A 16,877-nucleotide genomic window follows, 5' to 3' on the forward strand; every position below is an offset into this window, starting at 1 on the left:
CATTAATAATATATAGTAGGATTTCTTTCTTATAAATAATATTTGTCAAATTGGGGTGATATTTGGAGCACAGATTATTTGACTAGTTTTTTATATACAGTGCTCCTTTTTTTCTAAAGGCCATTGTTGGGGAAGAGCAAATGATATATAAGACTTTATAGATTTGATGAGGCAAATCAGGTGACAGTGAACTTGAGAATTTTTTATTACAGAATATTTCAAAGATACACAAAACTGGACAGCTCTGTATAATGAACCCTTATGTACTCATTACCTACCTTAAACAATGTTCAACCCATGGCTTATATTGTTTCATCTGTACCTCTCTTCAGTTTTCCCCTTCTATATTTTAAAGAAAATCGTGTTACATCCTTTGTAAATGTTTCAGTGTATATTTGTATATGGTGAGGATTTAAGAAAAAAATAAATATATTACTCTTACATATAAAAAGCTAATAGTAACTAATATCATCCAATACTGAGTTAATATTCAGATTGCTAATTACCTTATATGTAAGGGGAGTAACTAAGAGGTACTGAGGAATGTGAAAGCAGTAACTCCTATCAAAGTAACCTAGACAGTTGTGCTTTCTGAATTGATAGTTATAATAAATAGTAACTTCAGTGAAAGAAGGCAGGAAGAGCACATAGAGAATTATTCTGTGTACCCATGAACACTTATCTCCACCTCTTTAAAGAACACAGAGTAGGGTGCCTGAGTGGCTTAGTTGATTAAGCATCTGTCTTTGGCTCAGGTTATGGTCTCACATATGAGCCCACATCAGGGCTCCCTGCTCAGCAAGGAGTCTTCTCCCTCTCCCTCTGCCCATCTGCCTGCTCATACCTCTCATGTGCTCTTTCTCTCGAATAAATAAGGTCTTTAAAAAGGGGGAGGGGGGCACCTGGGTGGCTCAGTGGGTTAAGCCTCTGCCTTCAGCTTGGGTCATGATCTCAGGGTCCTGGGATCAAGCCCCGCATTGGCTCTCTGCTCAGTGGGGAGCCTGCTTCCCCCTCTCTCTCTGCCTGCCTCTCTGCCTACTTGCGATCTCTCTCTCTCTGTCAAATATATAAATAAAAAAATCTTTAAAAAAATAAAAAATAAAATTAATAAAAAAAACACAGAAGAGCTCCCATTTCTGGGTAGGATGCAGTAGTTTGTGGCAGGCCAGTGTACCCACAGTAACAACTATAAAGCCTACCTAAGTTATAAATATAATTTTTAGGACATCTGTGAAAGCAGACTAAAGGAACTAAATTTCCAGATGGAGAACCATTTCAGGGCTGAGGAGTCAAGGACCTGTAGGCTCTTAATTAAAAGCCCAAGTATGCTATGCTCTCTAAAGGGATTTATGTGATCAGCCATTCACCATGTTTGCTTAACACAGGAAAAAGGAAACCTTCTTTGGTGTAATATAATATAATTTGGAATTTACAGATACAATGTTTGCCATATAATAAAAACTGACAACACATTCACAGAGGCAAGACCATATGACTTATAATTAACAGTATAAAGGAAGTGAAGCATCCTGTAGATGATTCAAATAAGAGAGCTACCATTTAAAGATTCTAAAATAACTATGATTAGTATTTTCAAAAAATAAAGGAAAAAAATAAATGTATGAAAGGCTGAGAAGTTTCACCAGAAAATTATAATCCACACAGAGATTTAAATGGACTTTCCTGAATTGAAAAATACATTATCTGAAGTGAAAAACTTATTGGTAGGTTTAATAATGGATTGGAGGGGCACCTGGGTGGCTCAGTGGGTTAAGCCTCTGCCTTCGGCTCAGGTCATGATCTCAGGGTCTTAGGATCGAGCCCCACATTGGGCTCTCTGCTCGGCAGGGAGCCTGCTTCCCCTTCTCTCTCTCTCTCTGCCTGCCTCTCTGCCTACTTGTGATCTCTGTCGAATAAATAAATAAAATCTTAAAAAAAAATTATAGATTGGATATAGCCAAACTTAGGATCTGTGAACTGTTAGACATAACAAGAAAAAATATTCAAATTAAAGCCCAGAGATAAGAGAATGGAAAGAACACAAAAAAGCATAATACTCAAAAAGTTCTAAAATATGCATAATTAAAATCTCTGAAGCAGAGAAGGAAAAGAATGGGGCAAATGTAATATTCAGAGACAATGGCTGAGAACATTCCAAAATAATGAAAGACATCAACTCATAGATTCAGAATTTTAGCAAACCCTAGGAGGTAAATGCACAGAAAACCACAACTGGGCACATTGTAGCAAAACTGCTGAAAATCTTAAAAGCAGACATGGAAAAATGAAATACTACTTTCAAAGGAGGAACAGTGAAACTGACAGCTGGTTTATCCACTGTGATGATAGAAACAGAAGATAATGGGCCAACAGCTTCAAAATGTTTTAAAATGATGCTAACCTGGATTTCTGTGCCCAGTGAAAGTATCTTTAAAAATAAAAGTGAAATAGAGACATTTTGAGGAAAAACAAAACAAAACTGAAGCATTCCTACACAATTACTAAATTTATTGGCCTGCAGTAAAAGAGATACTAAAGGGAGTTCCTTAAAGGAAAATGACCACAGATGAAGGTACAGAAATGCTGGAGGGAATGAAAAACAGTAGAAAGGGCAAGTAAATGGCTAAATTTATTGTTAATAATTGTCTTGACTAAATTGTACAGCAGTAATTGAAATGACTTTTAGAATTTTAAATATATGCAGAATTAAAATCAGAAATGCTCTTACCTCAGGACTATAACACATCAAATATAAGGAATATAGAAAGACAGAAATAATAAAGAGAAAAGCAGAAGTGAATGAAATATAGAATGTAATGTACAATAGAAAAATCAACAAAGCTAAGATTTGGTTCTTTGAAATGATTAATAAATTTAAGAAGCCCTTATCAAGACTGATAAAGAGATAAATACAAATTAACAATATTAGGAATGAAAAGGGGGATACCACTACACACATCGAAAAGATAAAGCTATTGTGAATTATTTTATATCAATGAATTTGACATAATTTGGGTAAAAATGAGCAAACCCTTGAGAAGCAAAACTTACTGACAGAAAAAATAGAAAATTTTAGTGGTCTGATACTAGTAATGAAATTGAAGCAATTAAAAATCCACAAAGAAATCCAGAGCATCAGGTGATTTCACTGGTGAATTTCCCCAAACATTTAGGAAAAAACAGTATCAAACTTACCCAAACTTTTTCAGAGAAGAGAAAAAGAAAAAATAGTTTCTAATGCTGTAATTTTTTTATTTTATTTTTTATTTTTTTAAAGATTTTATTTATTTATTTATTTGACAGAGAGAGAGAGAGAGAGAGAGAGCACAAGCAGGCAGAGAGGCAGGCAGAGAGGCAGGCAGAGAGGGAGGAGGAAGCAGGCTCCCCGCTGAGCAAGGAGCCCGATGCGGGGCTCGATCCCAAGACCCCGAGATCATGACCCGAGCCGAAGGCAGCGGCTTAACCCACTGAGCCACCCATGCGCCCCACTAATGCTGTAATTTTTTTGAACAGAGCCAACATGGGGATCTTGATTTCAAAACCTGACAAGGACATTAATAGAAAGGGAAATTATTCACCAGTGTATGTCATGGAAATAGATCCAGAAGTTCATAACAAAATATTAGGAAGTAGAATCCAGCCATATATTTAAAAGTCATACTACAGTACAATTAAGTATGGCTTATTCCATGTATGTAAGAGTGCCTTAGCATTCAAAGATGCTTCAATGTATTTCACTACATTAACAGAAAAAAAACCACCCATGTGATCCTCTTGATCGAGGTCAAAGAAATTTGACAAAAATTCAATGCTCATTTTTTATTTAAAAAAAAATATATAACAAATGTGCACAGTGGTGAAGTAGTTTAAAAACTTTCCTATTTAGATGGAGAATGACACAAGAATGTTCTCTATTACTATATCTATTTAACATTATGCTAGAAGTCCTAGTCAGTACAGTTATATAATAAAAAGAAATAAAAGTGATAAGGAGTAGGAAGAAAAAATAAACTGTTGTTACTTGAAAGCAACATGATTATAGTGTATAAGCAACATGAGTGGCTCAGTCAGGTAAGTATCTGCCTTCTGCTCAGGTCATAATCCCAGGGTCCTGGGATCAAGTCCACATCAGGCTCCTTAATCAGCAGGGAGCCTGCTTCTCCCTCTCCATCTGCCTCCTTTTCCCCCTGCTTATGCTCATTCTCTCTCTCTCTCTCTCTCTCTCTCTCTGTGTTAAATAAATAAGTTAAAAAAAAAATTATATACCTAGAAAATCCAAAAGACTGTAGACACACTGTTAGAATTAATATATAAAATTGGAACTATCACTGGATACAGAGTCAATATAAAAAAACTACAATAGCACTAAAAAGAATAGAGTATTTAAGAATACATTTAATAAAATTAGTGCAAGATGTAAACACAGGACATTACAAAACACCACTGAGAGAAATTAAAGAAGACCTAAATAAATGGAAAGATATCCTATGTCCATGGATTGGAAGTCTTCATATTGTTAAGGTGGCAAAATTTTCCAAATCAATCCACAGCTAGCAAAATCCTCACTCTGCTTTTGGCAGAAATTCACAAACTGATTTTAAAATTCATATGGGAAGAGGGAGACAGGTGGTGGAAGAGTAGGGAACCTTGTTTCACCTGGTCCCTTGAATTTAGCTAGATAACTATCATACCATTCTGAACACCTATGAATTCAACCTGAGATGGAAGAAAGGAATTGCTGGAATTCTACAAATAGAAAAGCAACCAAAAAACTACCTTTTTGCAAGGTAGGCTGAGAAGTGAATCCAAGGGGATGTATCAGGAAATAAATGGGAGGGGGAGGGAGCCTCCATATGCCAGCTACTGGAAAGTGATATAGCCCCAGAGCACAAAATCAGAATCTAGAAGTCTGCTGTAGTAAGAGATGTCCTTGCCTGATAGGTGCTCAGGTGGCAAAGTGGGGCAGAATTCTAGGAGAGACAGTGTCATCTCAGGATTCTCTGGCTCACAGAAAGAATGGGGGTGCCTGAGCCAGCAGAGTTCCCAAGCACTGGAGTGGGGAAATTGATTACAGCCAGTGAGACCAGGAGGGGGCTCTCAGTTCTGTTGTCATAAACCATGAACCACAGCACAAAAGGGCAGAAATGTTGTGACCCTCTGCCTTCCCTGGGAGGATCAGTACAGGTGCAGGCTGCAGGAGTCTAGAGTTTGCCACACACAAAAGTGAAGACTGCTTATCCCTGAGGGTTTACTGAAGAGAGGGAGCTGTGATCTTTCAGCTCTGGGGCTGGAGATCAGGGCTCAGCCACTTTAATTTTCATCCTCTAAGAGGTATAGAAAGCCTTCAGGAAACAAAGTTACATAGATCAACCAGAAGCAGCGTTTACTGAGCTTGGACCCCTGGCAAGGGTTGTGCAACTCCACCCAGGCAAAGATACCTAAGAATTAGTGCAGCAGACCCTTCCTCCAGAAGACCAGCTGGAACATCAGGCCAACACCAAGTTTGCAGAGCACACAGGACTGCAAAAGTCCAGTGATAGGGGAAATTAGTATATAGAATTTGAGGTTTTTTCTCATGGTTCATTTATCTTTCAGTTTATAATTTTCTTTTTCTTTTTTAACTAGTTTCTTATTTTATCAACTCTTTGTTTTTAAGTCTTTTTTAACTTTCATTTTTACATTTACATATTATAGGTGTAGTCTTCACTTTTCGGTTCCTTTCACTGTATTCAATTTTATTTTTGCATATATATATGTGTGTGTATATATATATATACATATATATACACATATATATATATAATCAGTTTTGCTTTCTTTACAGTTTAGGGATTTAGTGTCTTCTAACAAACAGACCAAAATACAAGTGGATTTGTATCACCAAGTGGTGATCAAGTGGATCACCCTGTTTGTCCACCTGGGAGATTATATCCCCCCTTTATTTATTTATTTATTTATTTTTTCCTTTTCTTTTTTGGTTTCTGACCTCTTTGGATTTGCCTAGTGTATATTTTGCTTGGGTCGTGGTTGATATTTTTAATTTTGTTTTCTCATTCATCCATTTTCTGGGCAAATGACTAGGAGGAGGAATTCACAGCCAAAGAAAGAACCAGTGGTAATACTCTCTGCTACAGATCTAATCAATGTGGATATAAGTAAAATGTCAGAGCTGGAATTCAGGATAAAAATTATAAACTTACTAGTTGGGCTTGAAAAAAGTATAAAAGACATTAGAGAATCTCTTAGTGCAGATATAAAATCTAATTAGGCCAAAATTAAAAATGCTTTAACTGAGATGCAGGCTAAATCGGATGCTCTAACAACTAGGGTCAATGAAGCAGAAGAGGGAGTGACATAGAAGACAAGTTGATGGAAGGGAAGGAAGCTGAAGAAAACAGAGGAATGGGCGCCTGGGTGGCTCAGTGGGTTAAGCCTCTGCCTTCGGCTCAGGTCATGATCTCAGGGTCCTGGGATCGAGTCCCACATCGGGCTCTCTGCTCAGCAGGGAGCCTGTTCCTCCCCTCTCTCTCTGCGCCTGCCTCTCTGCTTACTTGTGATCTCTCTCTGTCAAATAAATAAATAAAATCTTAAAAAAAAAAGAAAAGAAAAGAAAACAGAGGAAAACAACTAATGGACTGTGAGGGGAGTCTTTGAGAAATCAGTGAAATCATAAAGCAAAACATTAGGATTATTGGGGTCCCAGAGGAAGAAGAAAGAGTGAGAGAGGGACAGAAGGTATATTTGAGCAAATCATAGATGAGAACATCTCTAAGCTGGGGAAGGAAACAAGCATTCAAGTCCATGAGGTAGAGCGGACTCCCCTCAAAATCATTAAATATAAATCACTGACATATATAATAGTGAAGCTTGCAAATTCCAGAGATAAAGTCCTGAAAGCAGCTCAAGACAAGAGGTTCTTAACCTACAGGGATAGGAACATTAGGCTGGCAGGCCAGAAAGGGTTGGCATGATGTATTCAGGGTACTAAATGAGAAAAACATGCAGCTAAGAATACTTTATCCAACAAGGGTGTAATTTGGAATGGAAGGAGAGATAAAGAACTTCCAGGACAAACAGAAACTAAAAGAATTTGTGATCACTAAACCGGTCCTGCAAAAAATATTAAAGGGGATCCTTGAAGTGAAGAGAGAGCCCCAAAGTGACATTGACCAGAAAGAAACAGAGACAATCTACAGAAACAGGGACTTTACAGGTAATGCAATGGCACTAAGTTAATATTTTTCAGTAGTTACTTTGAATGTAAATGGGCTAAATGCTCTAATCAAAAGACACAGGGTATCAGATTGGATAAAAAAGCAAGACCCTTCTATATGCTATCTACAAGAGACTCATTTTAGACCTAAAGACACCTCCAGACTGGAAGTGAGGGAGTGGAGAAATATTTATCATGCTAATAGACATCAAAAGAAAGCTGGGGTAGCAGTCTTCATATTAGACAAATTAGATATTAAACCAAAAACTGTAGTAAGGGATGAAGAGGGACATTATATCATACTCAAAGGGTCCATCCAAAAAAAAATCTAATAATTATAAACAGTTATGGGAGCAGCCAATTATATAAGCCAATTAATAACCAAATTAAGGAAGCACATCAAGAATAATACAGTAATAATAGGGGACTTAAGCACCCCACTCACAGCAATGGATAGATCATCTAAGCAGAAGATCAATAAGGAAACAAGGGCTTTGAGTGACACACTGGACCAGATGGACTTCACAGATATATTCCATCTTAAAACAACAGAATACACATTTCTTCTCAAGTGCACATGGAATATTGTCCAGAATAGATCGCATACTGGGTCATAAATCAGGTCTCAGTGGTACCAAAAGTTGGGATCATTCCCTGCATATTTTCAGAGCACAATGCTTTGAAACTTGAACTTAATCACAAGAGGAAATTTGTCAGTAATTCAAACACTTGGAGGTTAAAGAGCATCCTACTAAAGAATGAATTGGTCGACCAGGAAATTAAGAAGAATTTTTAAAATTCAAGGAAACAAAGGAAAATGAAAAAATAATATTTCAATGCCTTTGGGATATAGCAAAGGCAGTCCTAAGAGAGAAGATCTTAGAAATACAAGCCTTTCTCAAAAAATTAAAAAAGCCTCAAATACACAAGCTAACCTTACACCTAAAGGAGCTGGAGAAAGAACAGCAAACAAAGCCTAAATCAAGCAGAAGAAGAGAAATAATACGTTAGCGTAGAAATCAATGAAATGGAAACCAAAAGAACAGTAGAACATTAAACTAGAAGCAGGCTCTTGGAAAGAATTGATAAGATCGGTAAACCCCTAGCCATACTTATCAAAAAGAAAAAGGAAGGGACCCAAATTAATAAAATCATGAATGAAAGAGGAGAGATCACGACCAACACCAGAGAAATACAAACAATTTGAAGAACATGTTATGAGCTACTATATGCCAACAAATTAGGCAGATGCATTCCTGGAAACTTATAAACTACCAAAACTGAAACAGGAAGAAATAGAAAACCTGAACAGACCCATAACCAGTAAGGAAATTGAAGCAGTCATCAAAAATTTCACAACAAACAAGAGTCCAAGGCTAGATGGCTTCCCAGGGGAATTCTAACAAACATTAAAAGAAGAAGCTCTTTCAAAAAAAATAGAAAGGGATAAAAACTTCCAAACTCATATGAGACCAGCATTAGCTTTTTTTTTTTTTTTTATTTTTAATTTTAGGCCAGCATTGCCTTGATACCAAAACCAGACAAAAAGCCGACCAAAAAGGAGAATTACAGGCCAATATCCCTGAAGAACATGGGTGCAAAAATTTTCGCCAAGATACTAGCCAGTAGGATCCAATAGTATATTAAAAGGATTATTTACCACAACCAAGTGGGATTTATTTCTGGGCTGCACGGATGATTCCACATTCACAAATCAATCAGCATGATACATCACATTAATAATAATAATTTTAAAAAAGGACAAGAACTATACGATCCTCTCAATTGATGCAGAAAAAACATTTGACAAAATATAACATCCTTTCTTGATTGAGATTCTCCACAGTGTAGGAATAGAGGGAACATACTTCAATATCATGAAAGCCATACACAAAAAGCCCACAACAATTAACATTCTCAATGGGGAAAAACTGAGAACTTTTCACCTAAGGACAGGAACACGGCAGGGCTACCCACTCTCACCACTGTTGTTCAACATACAGTACTATCCTCAGCACTCAGATAACAAAAAGAAGTAAAAGGCATTCAAGTTGGCAAAGAAGTCAAATTCTCTTTGCAGGTGACATGATACTTTATGTGGAAAACCAGAAAGACTCCACCCCCAAATTGCCAGAACTCATACAGGAATTCAGCAATGTGGCAGGATATAAAATCAATGCACAGAAATCAGTTGCATTTCTATACACTAACAATGAGACAGAAGGAAGAAAAATTAAGGAATCAATCCCATTTACAATTGCACCAAAAGTTAATAAGACAGGAAACAACAAATTTTGGCGAGGATATGTAGAAAGGGAAACTCTCTTATGCTGTTGGTAAGAATGCAAGCTGGTACCACCACTCTGGAAAACAGTATGGAGGTTCCTCAAGAAGTTAAAAATAGAGCTACCCTAAGATCCAGCAATTGCACTACTGTGTATTTACCCCAAACACATGCACCCCAGTGTTCACAGCAACAATGTCCACAATAGCAGAACTGTGGAAAGAACAAAGGTGTTCATCAACAGATGAATGGATAAAGAAGAAATACACACACACACACACACACGCACACACATAATGGAACATATATATATTCCATTGTATATTATATATTCCATTGTATATGTGTGTGTGCATGCATGTAAAAAATATATATTTTTACATGCCTATATGCATATAAGATATATATTTTTTACATGCATGCACACACACACATATATACAATGGAATATTATTCAGCCATCAGAAAGGATGAATAGTTACCATATACATCAACATAGATGGAACTGGAGGGTATTACACTGAGCAAAATGGGTCAGTCAAAGAAAGACAATTATCATATGGTTTCACTCATATGTGGAATATAAGAAAGAGCACAGAGGATCATAGGGGAGGGGAGAGAAAACTGAATGGGAAGTCATCAGAGAGGGAGAAAAACCCTGAGAGACTCTTAACTATAGGAAACAAACAGTATTGCTGGATGGGTGGTGGTTGGGGGGGATATAGTAATTAGGTGATAGACATTAAGGAGAGCACATGGTGTGATGAGCACCACTTGCTGTAAGCAACTGATTCAACACTACATCTGAAACTAGTGATGTGCTATATGTTGGCTAACTGAATTTAAATCAATGAATAAATAAATAAAATAGAATTCATATGAGAATGTAAGGTATCTGAATTAGCCAATCAGTCTTGGTGGGGGGAAGGAACAAAGATAGAGGACTCACAATTCCTGATTTCAAAACTTATTACAAAGCCACAGTAGTCAAGACAATGTGGTACTGGCATAATAATAGCCATATAGATCAACAGAATATATTTGAGAGTACAGAAATAAATGCATACATCTGTGGTCAGTTGATTTCCAACAAAGTTGTCGAAACAATTCAGGGGGGGAAAGAATAGCCTTTCAACAAATAGAGCTGGACAACTGAATAGTCAGTTGAGTTAATTATATCATAATTACTTCATACCATATATGGTATTACTCATACCGTAAATACTTCATACCATATGTAAAAATTAACTCAAAATGTGTTAAGACCTAAAAGTAAGAGTTAAACTATAATATTCTTAGAAGAAAACATGGGTTTATATCTTCATGACCTTGGATTAGCAATAGTTTCTTAGGTGTGACACCTAAAGCTCAAGCAGCTAAAAAAAGATGAATTGGACTTTATCAGGATTAAAAACTTCTGGGGGCACCTGGATGGCTTAGTTGGTTAAGCATCTGCCTTCAGCTCAGGTCATGATCCTGGGATCCTGGAATCAAGTCTTGCATCTGGCTGATGCTTTTCCCTCTGCCTGCCGCTCCCCCTGCTTGTGCAGGCGCATGCTCTCTCTCTCTCTCTGACAAATAAGTAAAGTTTTTTTTTTAAAAAGATTAAAAACCTTTGTGCTTCAAATAACACTATCAAGAAAGTGGAAAGAACAACCCAAAGAATGAGAGAAAATATTTGCAAATCACATATCTGATAAAGGACTAGTATCTGGTATACACAAAGATGTCTTGCAACTCAACAATAAAAACGCAAGGAACCAAATTCAAACTGGTCAAATGATATGAAAAGACATTTTTGCAAGGAAGAGCTACAAATGAGCAATACAAACATGAAAAGTTGCTCAACATCATTAGTCAAGATGGAAATGCAAATCAAAACCACAATGTGACACTTACTTCCCACATACTTTAGTCAAAAAGATGGACAATAGTAAGTGTTGGTGAGGATGTAGAGGCATTGAAACCCTCATAGCACTGCTATGGGAATGTGAAATTGTGCAGCTGCTTTGGAAAAGTTTGCCAGTTCCTCAAGAAGTTAAGCATAGAATTACCATGCGACCCAGCAGTTCCTTTTCTGTGTTTATATCCAAAAGTATTGAAAACATATAAAAACTAGCATGTGAATGTTTATAGTATCATTATTCATAATAGCCAAAAAATAGAAACAACTGAAATGTTTACCAACTCATGGAATGAATAAGTAAAATGTAGTATAACCATATAATGGAATATTCAGCCATAAAGAATAAACTACTGATACGTGGATAATCCCTGAAAAAATTATGTTAATGAGAGAAGCCATTCACAAAAGGTCAGATATTGTTAGGATCCATTTATTTGGGAAGTGTAGAATAGGCAAATTTATAGAGATAGAAAGTTGATTAGTTATTGCAGAGGCTGGGTGTAGGAAGAACTAAGGAGTAACTACTAATAGCTATGTGATTTTTTTTTTTTTTAAGGTGACAATGTTCTGGAATTAGATACAGTGATGGTTACACAACCTTGGGAATATACTAAAAACCTACCAAACTGTACACTTCAAAAGAGTAGATTTTGTGCTATGAATTATATTTCAACTAAAAAATTTGAAAAACAATAGTATTACTATATGCCAGCAAACAAAAAAAGAATAGAAATAATCATTTTTTAAAATACCATTTATAGTAGCATCAGAAATCAGTTTTAAAAAGACAGTTTAGAATTAGAGCTGCATGAAGATAATATAAACTCAGAGCCATCAGCTGACCATCCTTTACCACATACAGAAAGGATCGCAGAGAGCTGAGTTTTGAAACAGAAAACTAAAGCAGAGGTACAGAGAGGTGCAAAGGTGAGAATGTCAGAGCTGGGATTCTGATGACTTCCTGTTTCTTGGTTTTAGTCCCTTCTGATGCCTCTCTGAATTGCTGCTTTGGATTCTGTGACATATCTGTGTTCATGTAACACATTTCCCCCACTCACCAGCTCTTTCTGTTTAAAGTAGCTTGAATTGTTTGTTACTTAAAATTGTGATGAGAAGTTGGAATGTTTACTCTACTTCCTGCTAGCATGAACCTTCTATAAGGGCAAAAGTTCCCTACGTATTTTGCACAATCCTTGAAAACGGGTAAAAGATGCTTCCTATCAAACAAATAATATTTTATTACACTCACATACACACACACCCTTCACGTATACCTATAGCCATCCCAAATCTTTTTTTTTTTTCAAATTTTTATTTAAATTCTAGTTAGTTAACATACAGTGCAGTATTGGTTTCAGGAGTAGACTTCAATGATTCATCACTTACATACAATACACAGTGCTCATTGTAACAAGTGACCTCCTTAATACCCATCACCCGTGTAGCCCACCTCCCCCCACTTCCCTCCATCAACCCTCAGTTCTCTATCATTAAGAGTCTCGTTTGGTTTGTTTCCCTCTCTCTTTTTTCCCACCCTTCCCATATGTTCATCTCTTTCATTCTCAAATTCCACATAGGAGTGAAATTATATGGTATTTGTCTTTCTCTGACTAACTTATTTCTCTTAGCATAATGCACTCTAGCTCCACCCACATCTTCGCAAATGACAAGGTTTCACTGTTTTTGATGGCTGAGTGATATTTCATTGTATGTGTTTGTGTGTGTATATACATACATATACCACATCTTCCTTGTCCATTCATCAGTCGATGGACATTGGGACACTTTCTAGATTCTGGCTATTCTTGATAATGCTGCTGTAAACACTGGGTTGCATGTACTCCTTCAAATCTATATTTTTCAACCATCCCAAATCTTGTGAATATTCCAGTTATATAATTCAGTTCTTATATGCAAATTCATATATCCCCAAATAAAGATACATACTTACACCTTTAAATATAACATACATATCCTATCTCAATATGTGACACAATGAAGGGGTCATAGATTTATACCCTACTAAGGTTGTAACAACAAAATTTGGCTTTTTCAAAACAATCCATATTTCAATTTTTCTGACTTCCTGTCAGACGATGTTATTAAATGATACAAACTAATATTCAGTTCAGAGACTATAGTTGCTAAATAATTGTTTCTAAATGTGCTTGAAAGTTCAGCACATACTTTGGTATTATAATATCAAATTATGGGGCCATATATAAAAACAAAAGTATGCACTTTAATTTATATAATATAACTAAAAATTATTTTCATGCTTCCTGTGTTTGAAAACATTCTTTTAGCAGTAGTTTCTCATCTATATAGTCAAATGGATAACATTTTGTAAAATTTAAGGAAAAATATTTTTGCTATTTTTAAGATATGACAATGTGAAAAATATACTTTTTGACTGTAAAGTATTTAAAAAATTTTCAGGCCTATTCTTAATATATAAGATTTGGGCATTTAAACTTTTGATCCTTTAAGTAGATTCTCAGTAAGAGGTATGGACTTTGTTTAATTTGAAGAAAATTGATTTGACATTAGTAAATTCATTTACAGTTGCTATGCCATTCTGAGTTGGAAATTTAAAATATTTGAAAAAATGAAAGGATAAAAGAAATGCCTGAGCACTGTGGATTCCAATTCATTAGTGTTACCTTTTTCTTAATAAATAAATAACAAAATGATAGTATATTTGACAAAAAATTAAGAGGATGCTCTCTCATTTAAAGTCATAAAGTGCATAAATCTGATTAACATAAATCAGGAACTGCAAAAGTCAAAATAATAGTCTTTTAGAAAAACTAACCCCAGGGGTGCCTGGGTGGCTCAGTCAGTTAACCTGACTTGATTTTGGCTCAGGTCATGATCTTGGGGTTGTGGTATCAAGCCCCAGAGTGGGGCTCCCCCTTCAGCAGGGAGTCTGCTGGAGATTCTCACTTTCCCTCCCAGTCTCCCTCTCCCTCTTCTCTAAAATAAAGAAAGAAATCTTTAAAAAAAGAAAAAAATATTAACTCCAGTAGCCTATACAGAGACCAATTAAATTTATAATTAGGATGCAAGCCTAAGTGTGTCAGGTGTTATGTGCCTACTACTATCAATTTTTCTTTGATTTTTTTTTTAAAGATTTTATTTATTTATTTGACAGAGAGAGACAGCGAGAGCAGGAACATAAGCAGGGAGAGTGGGAGAGGGAAAGCAGGCTTTCCGCCAGCAGGGAGCCTGAACCCTGGGATCCTGACCTGAGCCAAAGGCAGGTGCTTAACCGTCTGAGCCACCCAGGCACCCTCTTTGACTTTTTTTAAAACAACTAACCCTTGCCCTACCAGCCATTACTGACCCTATTAAAGTAATTTTAAATATTTTCCTTAAATACAATTCTAGTTGACATTAATAAATTTATTTTACTTTAAATAATTAGAATTGGGGCTTTAAAAACATACAAATCTATATGTGACAGAATTATGAAAATATATGCCTTTCAGATTATTATAGTAATGGAAATATGGGATTTATTAACTTTAAATCATACCTAAGAGTACAGCTTAGGTCAATTTTCTTTGAGAACCTAATTTTTCCAATTATCAGTGTCTGTAATCTTATGTTTGTTAATAAGACAAAATCAGACAATTATCAGGATATAGGTAGTGGTGTAGGAATGGGGGAGCACTTATAAGTACCATTTCTAACAGAGAAAGTTTTTGTCACTTAGGTAATTAATATCCATTTGCTAATATTCTATAAACAAACTTGTATACAGTCTTCATTCCCAACAAGACTTGCCAACTCGGCCTTGAAATTTGCGAGTGTCTCCAGAATCTTTAAAATTCAATTGCCAGATGGTAGGTAGTTTTCAACCACTGGGAATAAATGTGTATAGTCATTGGACACCATCTTGTGGTGATGTTTAGAAATGCATCTATTAGGAGTTGGATTAAGGAACAAAGCAATTCCTTATTCCTTACTGCAAAACAACAACCTACAAGGCTTTTCCTCCTGACTTCCCATCCCCAAAATCCTTTGATTTCTTCCCTAAATAAATTAAATGCATTATTTGAGGGAGACATGGTGGTTGAGAGATCAGGCTCTGGAATTAGACTATCTTAGCTAGAATCTCAGATTTGCTATTTCTTATCTAGATAGTCTTGATTCTCTGGAATTAGACAGGGAGACAGAAAATAAAAGAGATAAAGGGAAATCTAGGAGTTTAGTAGCTGACTAATAAATGTTCCAGAAAGAGACAACAAACAAATCAGAAGAAATAATTTAAGAAAATGTTCTACACTTGGAGATATAGATCTGCATATCAAAAAGGCTTAGTCAGTGCTAGTTAGGATGAAAGAATATCTACAAAGAAGGAATAATTGCAACATTTCAGAACATCATGCATAAAGAGAAAATCATAAATACTTTTAAGGAGCAAGAATTGAAATTTTGTTCATCTTTATCAGCAGCATTGGATGGTAGAAGACAATAGACTTAAAAGTCCAGGGGAAAATGATTTCCAACCCTGTGTTCTATACCCAGCCAAACTATTAAGTATGAAAGTAAAGTAATCTTAATACATCCAAGGATTTAGAAAGTTGAACTCACACACAGCTTTTCTGAGGCAGTTGCTTGAGTATGAGCACAATATTAACAAAGCAGTTAACCAAAAAAGAAGTCAAAGAATCCAAGAATAGTGGATTCACTCAAGAAGCTTAATGAAAGGAAGTTCCAGATGACAGTTGTAGGACAGGCCTACAATATGTTAGGAGGAGGATGGAGGGCTTAAGAAAAGAGGTAGCTATGAAGGGGGAATAAATAGGTGGTGTCTCCATGTATTTATTTTTGTCTCTGAAATATTGAATACACTTAAAGAAATTTAGCAAAACTTCAGGGAAAATAATACAGCTGCTCAAGAAAGAAAAGTGCTTCACTTGATTCAATATTAAAGATATTTTTTCTTTCTGTCTAGCTCTCAAATCAGCCCATTCTCTGACTCTAGTAGTATCATCACTCTAGACTGAATTACCATCATTTTTTTGCCTAGACTCTTGTGGTAACCTTTTTTTCAAACTGTGAATTTAATTATGTTCCTTCCTTGATTAAATCACTGTAGTGTCTCCTCCTAGGCCTTAGAATAAAAGATCCAATCATTAACATCCCTACTAGGTCACATGGTCAGTCAATTCCTAAGTAGCAGTGGGATGGCAGTTGCTAGGTAGTCTTGTCTCACCTCCATAGAATTGGCTGGTAAGGACACTAGAGACCTAAATGGACCTAGACAGTTTATTACTTATGTAGACAGCAAAATAAGATCAGCATATTATCAGTTGCTTGCATTCTTAATCCCACAGGATAACACTGATCAGATAACACAAATGGTGGATTGCTTTGTTTTTGAGGCATCAACTATAGGCTGCAAATTAAGTGGTTTTATAACCTGCATCTGTACCTTGAAAGAGGCAAGGTGGAAGGACCAGTGC

General features: G+C 36.0%; 1 protein-coding gene across 1 annotated transcript in view; it reads left to right on the forward strand.

Annotated features, from left to right (window-relative positions):
• HFM1 (helicase for meiosis 1) overlaps window positions 1-16,877 on the forward strand; it is a gene marked incomplete at its 5' end in the record, with an annotated part of 114,176 nt that overhangs the window by 72,531 nt on the left and 24,768 nt on the right. The gene's annotated exons all lie outside the window — the stretch shown is intronic.

This window comes from Martes martes (genome assembly GCF_963455335.1).
Source record: "Martes martes genome assembly, chromosome: 4".
Classification (NCBI taxonomy): Eukaryota; Metazoa; Chordata; class Mammalia; order Carnivora; family Mustelidae; genus Martes; species Martes martes.